Here is a 12,895-nt window from a genome sequence, read left to right as displayed (position 1 = left end):
TATGGTGCATTTTACGTTTACACAGTTGTTTAACTTTTAATTCTCGAGCGCGATTTTTGTGTTACGCGAATGAAGCCAAGCCGGCCGATCATATTTAGCGCTAAACGTGGAATGCGAATACGAAGTAAAGGATAAGTAATGCGACGGGCGGAGATATAATAAAAAAAAGCAGCGGGGCGAAATTCGAGGATAAAAGCGGGGTGGAATGTAACGCGATGAAAGAATGGAAATCCACTCGCTTGGACTACGAATCTCTATAAAAAAAAAAGGATAAAAACGCGGTGTAATAAAGCGAACGGTCAGCAACGGACAAAGCCGTCTATCTCAAACTCGTATACGAAAATTAATCGCGTAAAATTAAATTGTAGAAATTATTAGAAATCTCTTTTAGTTTTGAAACAAAAAAAGCGCGAATGAAAAGTACGTTGCACAAGATAAGTGAAAGAATTAGTATAGAATTAGTATAGAAGTAAAGCAAGAAGCAACGACGAGAGAAAAGGACGATAAAAAAGGAGCATGCGAAAGGAAGGTACGAGGTAATGGAGAAAAAAGAACACAAAATGACTGTTTTTATTTCAGAAGAGTACACAGAACGTGACGTGTTGTACAACTTAATATAATTATAAAGCATAAAACCATATCAAAAGCTGTATGTGGAAAATTGGTAATTGAATGGTTTTACATATGTACAGAACCGCGCGTTACGGCTATTTTGAGATGAGAATTGCTATGGTTACTGTAATATGCACCGTGGTAATGGTAGATATTTATTTGTAACGCGACGCTTAATTATAACGAGTAATGCGAACTCAACGGGAAAGAGAACATTGACATTAATGATAATATATATTTTGATATATTCGTATGTGTCATCTTGAGTTATTTTATGTGTGAAAAAAATTCGGAACGACAATTATCTTAAAATATATTTGAACGTATATCGCGTTGCAAAATTATTTACTTTAAATTATCGAATAATTAATTTCTTGATTTTAACTTGGTGTTAACTTTGCTTTTCTTTCTTTAATGTATCTAAATTACACTCAAATCAAGAGCAATTTGGAGTATTTTGATACACGTTCTATATCCCGTTTGTCTAAAATCTTTCTGGTTTTGAATATGAGTATGTTCTTGGAACAATTAAGCAAGCAATATCGCATTAACATCCAGTACGGTAAGCAAAGTCAATTAAGCATTCTCTTTTCATCTTCAGCTTGGTAGTAAGACGGAAAGAGAATAGGAAACAACGATGTCAATCCCTGACTTAAATAATCTTAAATTAATCATAAAATTATATAATTAATTATAATTATATTAAATTAATTATAAAATCTGGAAATCTTACGGTTTCGAATGAGCGATTATTTATCAGCCTATTCATCGACGGATTCATGTCGGTGCTAGCTTATTAAATAAATATTCTCTATATTTATACAAACAATAAAATACTGTTACCGAAACAGATTTCGCGCACTTTTATTTTTATTGTGAATGCTTTATACTGGCACCGATAAACGGTATTACCGCATATACATATACAAAATACCGTCGCGTATATATATTCACCAATGCAACAGACTCAAGTCGCTCGAAATCAATTATATTCGATTAAAAACTTTTCAGCTTTGTATAACTTCTCTCACGAGAGCTATCGATAGCAACATAACTAGCGAGGAGGGGTTTAATTAACACGGAGATCAGGTCGGGCAGTCGAATTGGAAATTACTGGCGCGGAGTCGCGGGTAAGGTTAATCCCCGGAAAGCCCTCGGCTCACCCCGCGAGCGAGAGGCGGGGGTGAGATAGGGAGAAAGGGAAGAGATAAAACGAGAGGCGATTCTCCACGGTTCTAGACGCTCCGAATTTATAGATTGTAGCTTTCGAATGTGCCGAGGGGCGACCGCCGCGTAATCTAAGCGGCAAAGGCGGCTTTAAATATTCAGCGGAGCCCCCGTCACCGCATGCTTCTTCGGAAATGCGGATGCGCCCCGTATACGTGCTGATACTTTGGACGAACTCGTCGAGGTGCGCGAATGTTCGAGGACCGCGAGTTGAAGATTTATGACCTCGATGATCTATGTGCGGTAACATCAGGCTGATTGATAGGGGAGAATCGCCATTTTATTTTATTTCTGCTCATCGGACTGACATGGTGCTTAAATTCGAAGGACGTACTTCGCGAGATTTTCTCGGGCAGACGTCTACGAAAATACAACTAAATGGAAAGCATTTTATAAATTATACTCAAGGATTTAAATTGAATTTAAGATATCTATAAATTTAAAGACATGGTAAATATTCTTAAATATTATTCTGTACATACATGTGTGTATATATATTGATATAATATTATGTGGTTTATAGTATTTTACAAAAATTTGGGACCTTTAATTCTTGCTAAAAGTATGAAGAACGACATTTATTAATGCTTCATATATACGACGTTCGCTTTTTGAAGCGATTAAATTTTATGATTGACAGTTAGCTCACCGAAAGTAAAAATTTTAACCGGGTAGACCACAAAGCTTTACCGTGGTTTGAAATGCAAGGCTTTCAGTGGCGAGAGATTCGCGTGCACGTGCCGTCGTACGCGCGTCACGCGCGTTCGAAAGTATTGGGCGTGCGGTAAAAGTGCAGCCCGACCTAAATACCGGGTAGAACCGAAATTTCCGGATTAAATTTTTCGCCGGCGGATTGAGGTTTCGCGTTCGCAATTATTGAAGAACGGCATACTTAGTTTTTGCCGCTACGTGCATTACCGACGAGAGAGAAAGATTTTTAGGTCGCGTGAAAGAATAACGTGCGTTCCAGGCTCTGCGGAAATGCGGATCTCTCTAATTATCATCCGTTTAAGTCAAAATGTTATATGTTGAATATTGTAGACATTTATAGCATGAGGGAGTTGTAATGTTTTACAGTTTCGTGTACAAAATTGTCAGACACATGTAAAATTCCTTGCAGGAGAATTGCAGTACAATGTATAACACGAATAAAATCTGAGATATGTAAATATATTCTACTGCGAATGATTATCGCTATTAACTGCAATTAATTGTGAATAGCTTAGAGCAGTGCGCAAATAATCTTTGCTCTTTGAATCTGCGTACATCAATAATCTTGTGGACACTCAATATGGGATTGTTTTTTTTTTGTTTTCGCAGGTCAGCATGAGCAGAAGAGAGTTCTCAGCTACAAAACGGAACGAAAAGCTAAAAACGCATGCCTAAATTAGCTTGGGAAGCTGATAACTTGCTGATAAGCGGCTAACGGGTCACTTCTAGGGGATAATAGGTAAGTTCAGAACGTAAGCGCCTCGAGTATCCGCACTGCGGAGAGCGGAGATCTCGGGAGTAGGATTTAAATATCATTTGAAACGTTGGAAGAGAATAACCATCATTCTAATGAGAAACCTTCCGCGCCAGTTGCGACAGCTTAAAAATCTCGTGCGCGCTCGACTAATTAGTTATCGACCGGCAAATCGCGCTCCCACGCTCGTCGATGAGGGGCTGCTTCGTTGGCTCGAAAAACGAGACGTCGTTATCAAGCTCGCGCGCTGCGGAATGTAATTTCAAGAGTTTAATAAAGCAGGAGAGAGAGAGAGAGAGAGAGAGAGAGGAGTGCACTCGGGACACACTCTCCCAATTTGCAAGTTCGCATAATCGATGTATCGCCGCTGGTCATATTGGAAGGATCTTGTTGCAGCGTATGCGTTATCGCGAAGCCATTTGCTCGCTCGCTTGCTCGCTCGTTACAGGCGTATTAATGGTATATTCATGCGTTACAGAGTACTCTAATATAGTCCAGAACTAGCAGTATCGTGATACCTATCTATTCCAAATTCAGATGCATCGCGGAATTGCGCATAGAGTAGCCCAAAAAGGCGGAGAATCTTTAATTAACTGTTAAACCTAACATCCAAAATTTACCATTGAAATTAGCGTCACGGTGCCACGATTAAATAACAAATACACACGTGCGCGCAACGTTGGCACAATAAATGAATTTGTATAATCGCGCCGGGGACGCGCTTTCGAGGGGAGGTATTCGACGATAATCATGTTTACTCCAGCCCCGATATTTCGTGGGTTATCCGGTTTTAACGGCGAGCATGCACGCGCACATAAACGTTGTACCAAGCACCTCACCGCAATTTGACACACACATACACCGGGAGTGAGTTTCGCACGTGTCGGGTCAACTCGTATGTACACATTTACAATGAGAGGGAGATACGGATACGCACGCAGGTTAAATGCATCTCTCACCGATGAGGAGGGATGAAAGCGATGCTCGCGGAGTTGACGATAAAGAGCGCCAAAGGGTTGGAAAAGGGAGCGCGCGGCAGCCAACTTCGCAGACAGTTTAAACTCCACGCCGCGCACCGTGCCGCGGGCCGGTCGGAAATCCGCCCACTCCACACGGCGCGAATCCGAGCGGTACCGTATACTACTTGACCGTTCGAGTGAAGTCTGAATAGCGAATATCTTCGATATATTCGCGTTAGAAAGTTTTGGTCGTGTGCTCCAATGTGAGACCACGTGCGTTACGTTGGTGCAAAGTTAGCGAGTGCTACGATGAGAGGACCCTTAATAAGGGTTGGATGTCTACCTTTATACGAACTCTGAAGCGCAAGAAGATAGTTTAATCACGGATTTTCGAGGAATTAATATGTGTAAAAGAACATTAATTTCTCCTTAAGTATTGAAAATGGAAAGCTCTGTTATTTTTAATTGCGTAAGTGTGAGCTTGCGATTATCATGAGAGTTACGCTTTTAAATATGTTTTACATTTTTATATGGAAAATTTCGTCACCAGAAGTTTTTTACTTAACATTAATAACATTTCTTATATTTTCTATATTAAATTTTCTTCCTCATCGTTAAAAAAAATGTTGAAGATGCTTCTTTCCATACTTTCACTTTTATATTCGTTTTTCCAATACTATTTATTACCCGCTTGTTACAAAGTTAAATAAATTGGCCAAATATATCATGATCGCGGTCATGATCGAGTGGATAATACGAAGACTAAAATATGTTGCCCACATTTAATATACGCGCATAATTAATGGTTGTCCCGACCAAATGAAATTTCGCTCAAGTATCGATGAATTCGAGACCAATGATACCATGAGAGTACATCAGTTAAATAGAGATTTTAGTGGCTTTTGATTTAGTTCATGCCTTTCGATCTCTCCGTCGCTGTGGAAAATACGATTTATCAATTTCCATCGGTGTACTTCGATATATGTCCGGACTATTGTCTATATATATCTCATCAACTAAACTTGGATTTTCCTTAACGAAAATTTAATTGACTCGAGAAAACTTTTTAAGGTTTTCCCTCTTAATGCAAAATGTTTTCACATAACGTTCTGCAGTGTTAGTTAAAAATACGCGTATCTTCAATTTTGTTCATTCAATTGTATATTTGCATTTGTTATCTCTGGGAAATGTTTGTGGAAAATGTTTCAATAGTTCCGAAACATCCCGCACAAAAATTCATTATCGCGCTCGGTCGCGCGTTCGCGACGATTTTAAAATTCGTAAAAATTATGATGTTCGATGGATTATCGCGGACGACAGCGCGCTGATCGACGAATTGCCGGCAAATTGAGTTCGGTCGACACGTTTTCGGGCCGCAATATTATTACGCCAGTCGAACTGACTGGTTTTATTGTCCGCATTAACTGCAGCGGATTTCCGGCCGACGAAGGGAGCACCGAGAGAACGAAATAATTACCGGTATCACGCATATTTACAGCGCGCGTAAGGGCCGATGGATTTTAAGCGAAATGCGATTTCGTGCCGCGTATTTTCATCAATTTCGCGCGCATTCGAGCTGCTCGGCGGTGTGTAATAGCGTGATTGAATATCTATCGATTTATCATATAACAAAGCGGTCCCTCATGAGTTTTGAAAAAGGCAGTCGTGGAATTAAATAGCATAACGAATGTCTGTAGCTTATCACAGGGTATGTTTACAATTTTTAATTTGAGAATAATTTATAAAAATGTGAGGAATGAAGAGATTTTGCAAAATATTTGGAATCCAATGAATATATCTTGTTCGAAAACAACTCACATATATAGGTACACATGTTCATCATATCGCAAATAACGTAAAACGTATAATCGATGTTAACGTCGATAATAAACGCATGATCACGATGAACAGCGCTAATTTACGCTAAATTTCTTGTGGTACTGGCCGCTGTCAATGTTTTAATATTAGCCGTATATTTTCGGCCATACATTGTCTGATCGCGGGATTATTGTCAAAATTAAATTCCACCGGCAATACAATATCAGTAACATTCTCACTTTTCCATTGGGAACCGCGGTATTATTGCCGGAATGAAATTTCGGCGATAACGTAATATCGGTAATATTCTCGCACTTTTCCGTCATGCACGACCGCAGATTATTATTCGAAATTAAATTTCGCCGAGTCGCTGCGCAGTCGTCACGATACGTGCAGCCGTCGATCGCAATCATACATCTCGATAATATTAAAGGTCCGATTGATCGCGCGAACGGACGCATCGATATGCGCTCCGGTTCGGTCCCATAAATTCCCTCTCTCTCAGCGCTTATCGATTCATTGGCAAAGTAAAAAGCGTAAGCGTGGCACAATGCATACTGCGAAGAGGGATGTCTACTTTTACATTATTTTCTCGTTACTGAAATTAAGGTGGTGCCATTCGAAACGCTCGATTTCCACTTGAAACATACCTCAGTTCGTATCTTTGACCTTTTTTAAGTAGCTATTTGATAGAATACGTTTATCGTAATGCGTCTTGCATGAGATCGCAACTGCGATATTTCAGACGAAAAGAGGAAAAAAGGGAAACAGAAAAAAAGGAGAAAAAAAATAATTTTTATTTTAATATATAAGTTATAATGATGATGTGCACGTACATGAATTTAATAGTATTTAATGAGTAAAATATTACCGCACTGAAGCTTCTATATGCATCCATAGAAAAAATTTTGTACAACTGGATTAAAGTTAGCTTTGCAGGGTGTACGTAATAGGAAGTAATTTTGAATTTATGAATTTATAATTACAAAAATACGTGCCAATTTCACGCTATTTGTTAGACAAGTCAAACACGTTACGGCGGAGTCTCCGTAAGTTCACGCGCGCGTTGATGTCCTACGGGAAACTCCAGCGTCCTATAATTGAAGTTCGCCAACATGTACGGTAGCTAACGAGCACGTGGTTGCACTTTCCGGTCGTTCCTATCGTGTGACCCTTTCCGAACGCGTCGGCGATAACGACAAATACAAAACCTAACGGGCGCTATCGATAGCGTCACCGCCTCTCCGGCATTGTCCTCGGACACCGCAACCTTTTGACTTCGATGGACCTCTGCTCTCTGCCACGACCCAAGATAACCCTTTCATCTGAATACGTTCTTTTGTGCGGGAGCCAGGTGTCCGACAACGTCACGAACAAAGGAACCTTTGCGTTCGTACAAAAACATGAGTTCTCCTAAAAACGTATATAGAGTTTAATATTTTTTGTAACTGAATCTGTTGATTTAGAAAAAGAAGTATTTTTTTAATGGCTTTGAAGAAATTTCTAATAATATTATAACTATAACGTTTAATAAATGGTAAAAACAATTATAGAAAATGTTTTCCCAATAATCAAAATATAATATTAAAATTAAACTTGCAGAGAGAGCAAAATAAGCGGATAATAATTTGTCTGTAGATATTGATTTAATGTTTTTATATTCTTCAAATTTCGCAGTGAATCGACTGTAAAGTGGTTAGATCACGACTCGATTTCGGATTTTCATCTGATTAATATTATTGCGATAACTGCAGTAATGTAGTGATTATATCGCGACCGTAATTTCGATATTTGCACGAACCATCCGTGACTTCCAAAGTGCGTGCGTGTGCGTGGCAAATATTATGTTAATAATTACACATCGCAGTGATGCTTTATATTGAATTCACGTCGGTAATAATTGAAAGCACACCTAAATTGGCACGACACACGCACACGCATATATTTATATTTTATTTTAACAGAGAGGAAAGATCGCCACTCTATTATTTGATTTATTCGTAATTTTATCGTCGAGAGTGCTCTCCTTGATCTACTAAATATTTAATATAATAATTTATATTTATATTTAATATCATAATTGTGATAACAATAAATTACGTACGTCTTTGGTAAAAAAAATAATTCCAGTGGTAGATCGTTAACGCAATAATCGTCCTGTCTGAAATCAGCGGCCTCGCGTAGACGGCGAGACTCGTCATCGACGATCGTAATCGCGCTACGCTAAGTTATGTGGACAAGGCATTCAAGTTCAGTCAATCTAAATCGATCTCCATTATCGAGCGCGGGATCAAGGAGCGATACTTTGACGGACGCGCCTCAACAGGCGAGGTAACGGGGACGATTCGGGGGGTATCGTTGTATTTATGAGGACGCGCAGCGTGTGTAATAGCTCCAGGGATATAGGGTAGGACGTAACTCAGCATCAAGAGAGCCGGGCCGGGTCCCGGCCGCACCACATCGCCCGTAATCCGGAGCAACACGCTCGCCCCCCCTCCCCCTCCCATACGCCATCATACCCCGGTCGTCGTCGCCGCCACCACTGTCGCGCCCCATAGGTATTATACCCTACGCGAGACTACAACTGCGAGCGTTCCACTTGCCAGTTACTTTGAGGTCGGGGCACCCACCCCCTCTGATGCGGTGCTCGCCCTTCACGCCCCGACGGATTCTTCCCCAGGCTTCTCCTGTCCACTTGGATGCGATAGCATCTTAATCGTGCTAATTCGCGCCCACCCATCACCGGCCGACACCGGGTATACCGTGTTACCGGCCACGCCGGGATTTTGAGGCTTTAGCTTCGTGACAGCATCCAAATTTAATATGGAAGCCTCGGGACGGGTCGCTGCACTCGTCGATCGATCGTAAAAATTTCTTTTACCGTTTTATTTTCGCTATTGTAAAAGTATCTTTAATATATGTTATTGCGGAAACGATCCATTAACACGTCTCTGAAAATTGTTTTAACATCAGTAACGTTATTTATTCTCCGACTGATTCTATAAAAATACCTTTTAATATTCTATTTGATGGCGTATTATGATGTATATTTTTATAGAGCGTCATTTTTTGAATTATTCCATATATTGAAAATCTCCTTCGTCTGGGGAAGAAGTAATAAGAATATTTTTGAATCGAGCTGATTTATGTAGAGTTATGAGATTTGAATGACTTGTCTCTTGGTATTGTTTTCAAAAGCTGCAAATATCTGTGAACACGTTTCTGAAATATTTCGGATAATTGTAATAGAAATTTGTTAGCTAATTATAAAGCTAATTATATTTATTGTTTAAGGAACCAAAATAACTCATTGAAATTGTTGGATTTTAATATAATTGAGATTTGCTCTATATTCGACAAGATAAATCCCTGAAATAAACAGTCGATAAAACAACACCATTTCGATATTATTCTACAGAAGCACTAGAGAATCAAAATCGACAAAGTGACAAAGCAGGATAAACTGCGAAGCTTAACGTACAATCTGGCATTTTAATCGAAAACAGCGTGACAACCAAATTCGGATATAATAAATTTGGAATATGACATAATAGAGCACAATCTGTATTTTAGCACAAGATTAAAATTGGACAAAAATCTTACAGGAAAAGTTTGCGTGAGGGAAAAATCTTTTCTTTTGGCATTAAACTTGTTTGAGACAAAATAAAAAAGATCAAGTTCCAATCATATATATATTCGTAAGTCATAGCGTAATTTATCTCATGAATAATATGATAATGATATGATACGATGCGCAAAGATGTTGTAAATGTAATTAAGGGAAAATGAGTCATAATTAAAAATATTAATTGTTAAAGGAAATCATGCTTTGTTGATCATAGACCTTTCTCGCATAAGATAATCTTTTCCCTAAAGACTGAAGTGATCTTTAGTAATATATTTTTATTAATTATATAAAAGAACTTTTAATATTTGAAATAATTAAATACGCCTGGATTTTGTTTGTTTTTTGGCAAAAGAGTAGCGTACAACGCGAGATTTGTTCTTTCTTTGCTTGAAAAATTCTTGGCTTGTTCGCCACATGATCCGTTTTTCGTTACTACTACGCGCAATGTAAACGGAAAAGTTCCCCATGATTCTATATTATCTTCTCATTGAATGAAAGTTAGAAATCGGCATAAGAATGGAAACTTTGCTCTCAGAAAGTTGTTCAAAGTCGGTACTGAATATCAGCTTTCGAGACTCTTTACCATTGTTCAAGAAATCGAAGATCGCGTACTATATTTTAAAGTGAATTACGGCTGCATAGCATTTAAAGACTTCAACTCTTTTCAATCAACATACGCTTCGTCGCTTCATGTAATCAGATTAAGAAAATAATGTTCGATAATGATTGAAAAGTTTGAGAATTTTCATAATTAAACGCTATAAATTTTTCTAATGCATTTTGTTTAATAGATAAACAAATTGACGATGGAAAACTTGAAGGAAATTAAACTATAATAATAACGTAGATCGTCTATACGTAATGCAATGCCTGTCCTTATTTTTATGATGGATTTTTCCATCCTGGTGACTTTCTATTCATCAATGTGTTAAACATTCTTCTAAGAATAAAATTAAATTTGATTTGTATCGATCACGACCATTAGACGCTTAATTTCTTTCGAAATATTCTAAGAGATACTTAACGCGAGATTCTTCAATAGGGATGATAGCGCCATTCGAAAATAACTCGACTCGCTTCGGGGGGGGTGGGTCGGGGCGGGAATACGAACTTCAGTAATTATCGCCGACGTAATGTCTTTACCGAAGTGCCGAACCTAAAAGCATCGTGAAGCATCCGTCCAGAAAGTATGAAGTAAGGGAGGCTGTAACTAAATCGCCTTACGGCTCGCTACGAATGATGTTCGGGCGTAACGTAAGTACCGACGACAGCTCGGTAAATCCGATACGGCGAACATTATCCTCCGGGAGTCGTCTTACTTCGCGTTAACCTCGATCCACGAAAGGATCACACGAGTGCTCCGTGAAACACGTTAGTAACATAGAGCATGGGCTCTCTATCTCTCGGAGAGAAAACGTAAACGTTTACAACTTGACTCCGGGCGAGGGTGAAAAATTCCGTGATATGATACCTTTCTCGCTGTTGAGAAAACGACGATTCCTGCTTGATTCCGTGCAAGCCGAGATATATAATTTCTATGATTTTTCGGATTTCATACTGTAAAATATATATTTAATTTCTTGAATAATGGCAATAACTATGTAGTGTTATATTGGCATAGAATTACTGTGTAACAAATATTTGTAAAAATAATATATTAGAGCACGTTTATTTTCCACGCCGCATGAAATTTTAATGACAAGTTCTTTAATGAATATGCAGTCGCCTTAGCGAAAATAGGGGCTCATCGTTTATCCCAACTTTCCAAATTTTAATTTTAAATATCTTGGCGCAACTAAGTCTTAGATGAAATCTTTGTCGTAACAAAATTCGCTTAAGATTATCTGACTGAAAAACAAGACTATATACCTAGATTCCTGAAGCTTAATTCGCAAAAATTTAATTTTTAGTGTTAAATATTTCTATAATAATAAAATACTCTTTATAGCTATGGCGAAGAAAAGTCAGACTTGTTAATAAATATATCATTAACGCGTCTAAAAGATATCTTTTAATCGAAACTGATAGAATGATATTACATTCGGATATGACATATATTAAAATATGTTATATATATCTGACATTTATCAAATATTACAAGAAATTGCACGCGATTACATTTCCTTTTGTTCATCGTACATGTATCCTTTAATAAATCCCTTATGCTGCATAAAATAGATGCAGAAATATTTATTGACACCTGCGCTATATAACTCGCATCGTATATTTGCACACAGCGTCTTAGAAATTCATTGCTAGAATATGGAGTTGTCGATGGAACATCGAATATGCAGACGCGATGAAATTATTATAAAAGTTAGTCGGGAGAGGCTGGCGAAGAGAATTTCTGCCACTTCAGCGCGACTGTCGCCGAAACTTCCCGTGAAATAGATGTTTGGATAACTTTAAGGAGGAGGCCGACTCGCGCGCGGCGCGGCGCCACGAAATAACGTGTGCGAAGTTTGTTCCCATCTGCTTGAAAAGACGTTTAGTCGTGTCCCTTTATCCTGCCATTTAATGTCAACGATATTTTCGTACTCGCGTGCAGCGCCGTTATTTTTACGTCGCTTGTTTAAAATTTTATGTCAGAGAGCTAAACGACTACGTTAACAAGATCATTTTGACGTCCGGGCTTTAGTAAAAATTTTAGGTATTACCATCAGCTTTCATTTAGCACTTTTTAGGAGGTAAATTAAAGGATGCGTAATATTTTTTTGTCAGAGTTACGAGCGAAAAAATAAATGGGGCTGAAATAAACTTTTGTTACAACGAATTCCAACGAACTTACAAATTGAGCTTATTCTATCACAGTTTCATTATGTCGAGTAATTGCTCGCCAGATCCGATTTGGAATCAATCGAATCTCCTTTTCCACCTACATTTGTTACAGGAAAGTTTCCCCGCATAAAGAAAAGCCCATCGATAATCTTCGCTCTTTAAAATTCCTCGAAAGGAGCGGGCGCTCGCATCAACGCCACGTTAAAGGAAATTTTCCGCGGATAACATCGTAAGGAATTCTTTATCGGTCGAAGTTTGACGCAAGAATTTATGACTTTGCCGCAGGTAGAAAAAAAAGACGCCACGCGATCGGTTGTCGGTCCTCGTAGCTCGAACTTCTGGCAACGACGACATTGTCAACACTTCGTTGAGGCAACGACTCACCGCGGCGAATAGCGCTCATTGTTT

General features: G+C 38.7%; 1 protein-coding gene across 2 annotated transcripts in view; it reads left to right on the top strand.

Annotated features, from left to right (window-relative positions):
- The window catches only part of Dip-lambda (Dpr-interacting protein lambda), a 149,474-nt gene that overhangs the window by 86,146 nt on the left and 50,433 nt on the right, over positions 1-12,895 (top strand). For both annotated transcript variants that reach the window (XM_071791325.1, XM_071791316.1), the window contains one exon: positions 3,160-3,289. The gene's annotated coding sequence lies outside the window, so the exon portion shown is untranslated. The remainder of the gene's footprint in view (positions 1-3,159; positions 3,290-12,895) is intronic.

Source organism: Temnothorax longispinosus, chromosome 1 (assembly GCF_030848805.1).
Source record: "Temnothorax longispinosus isolate EJ_2023e chromosome 1, Tlon_JGU_v1, whole genome shotgun sequence".
In the NCBI taxonomy this organism is placed as follows: domain Eukaryota; kingdom Metazoa; phylum Arthropoda; class Insecta; order Hymenoptera; family Formicidae; genus Temnothorax; species Temnothorax longispinosus.
The sequence above is the reverse complement of the archived record's forward strand: the minus strand, read 5'-3'. Positions and strand labels throughout refer to the sequence as shown.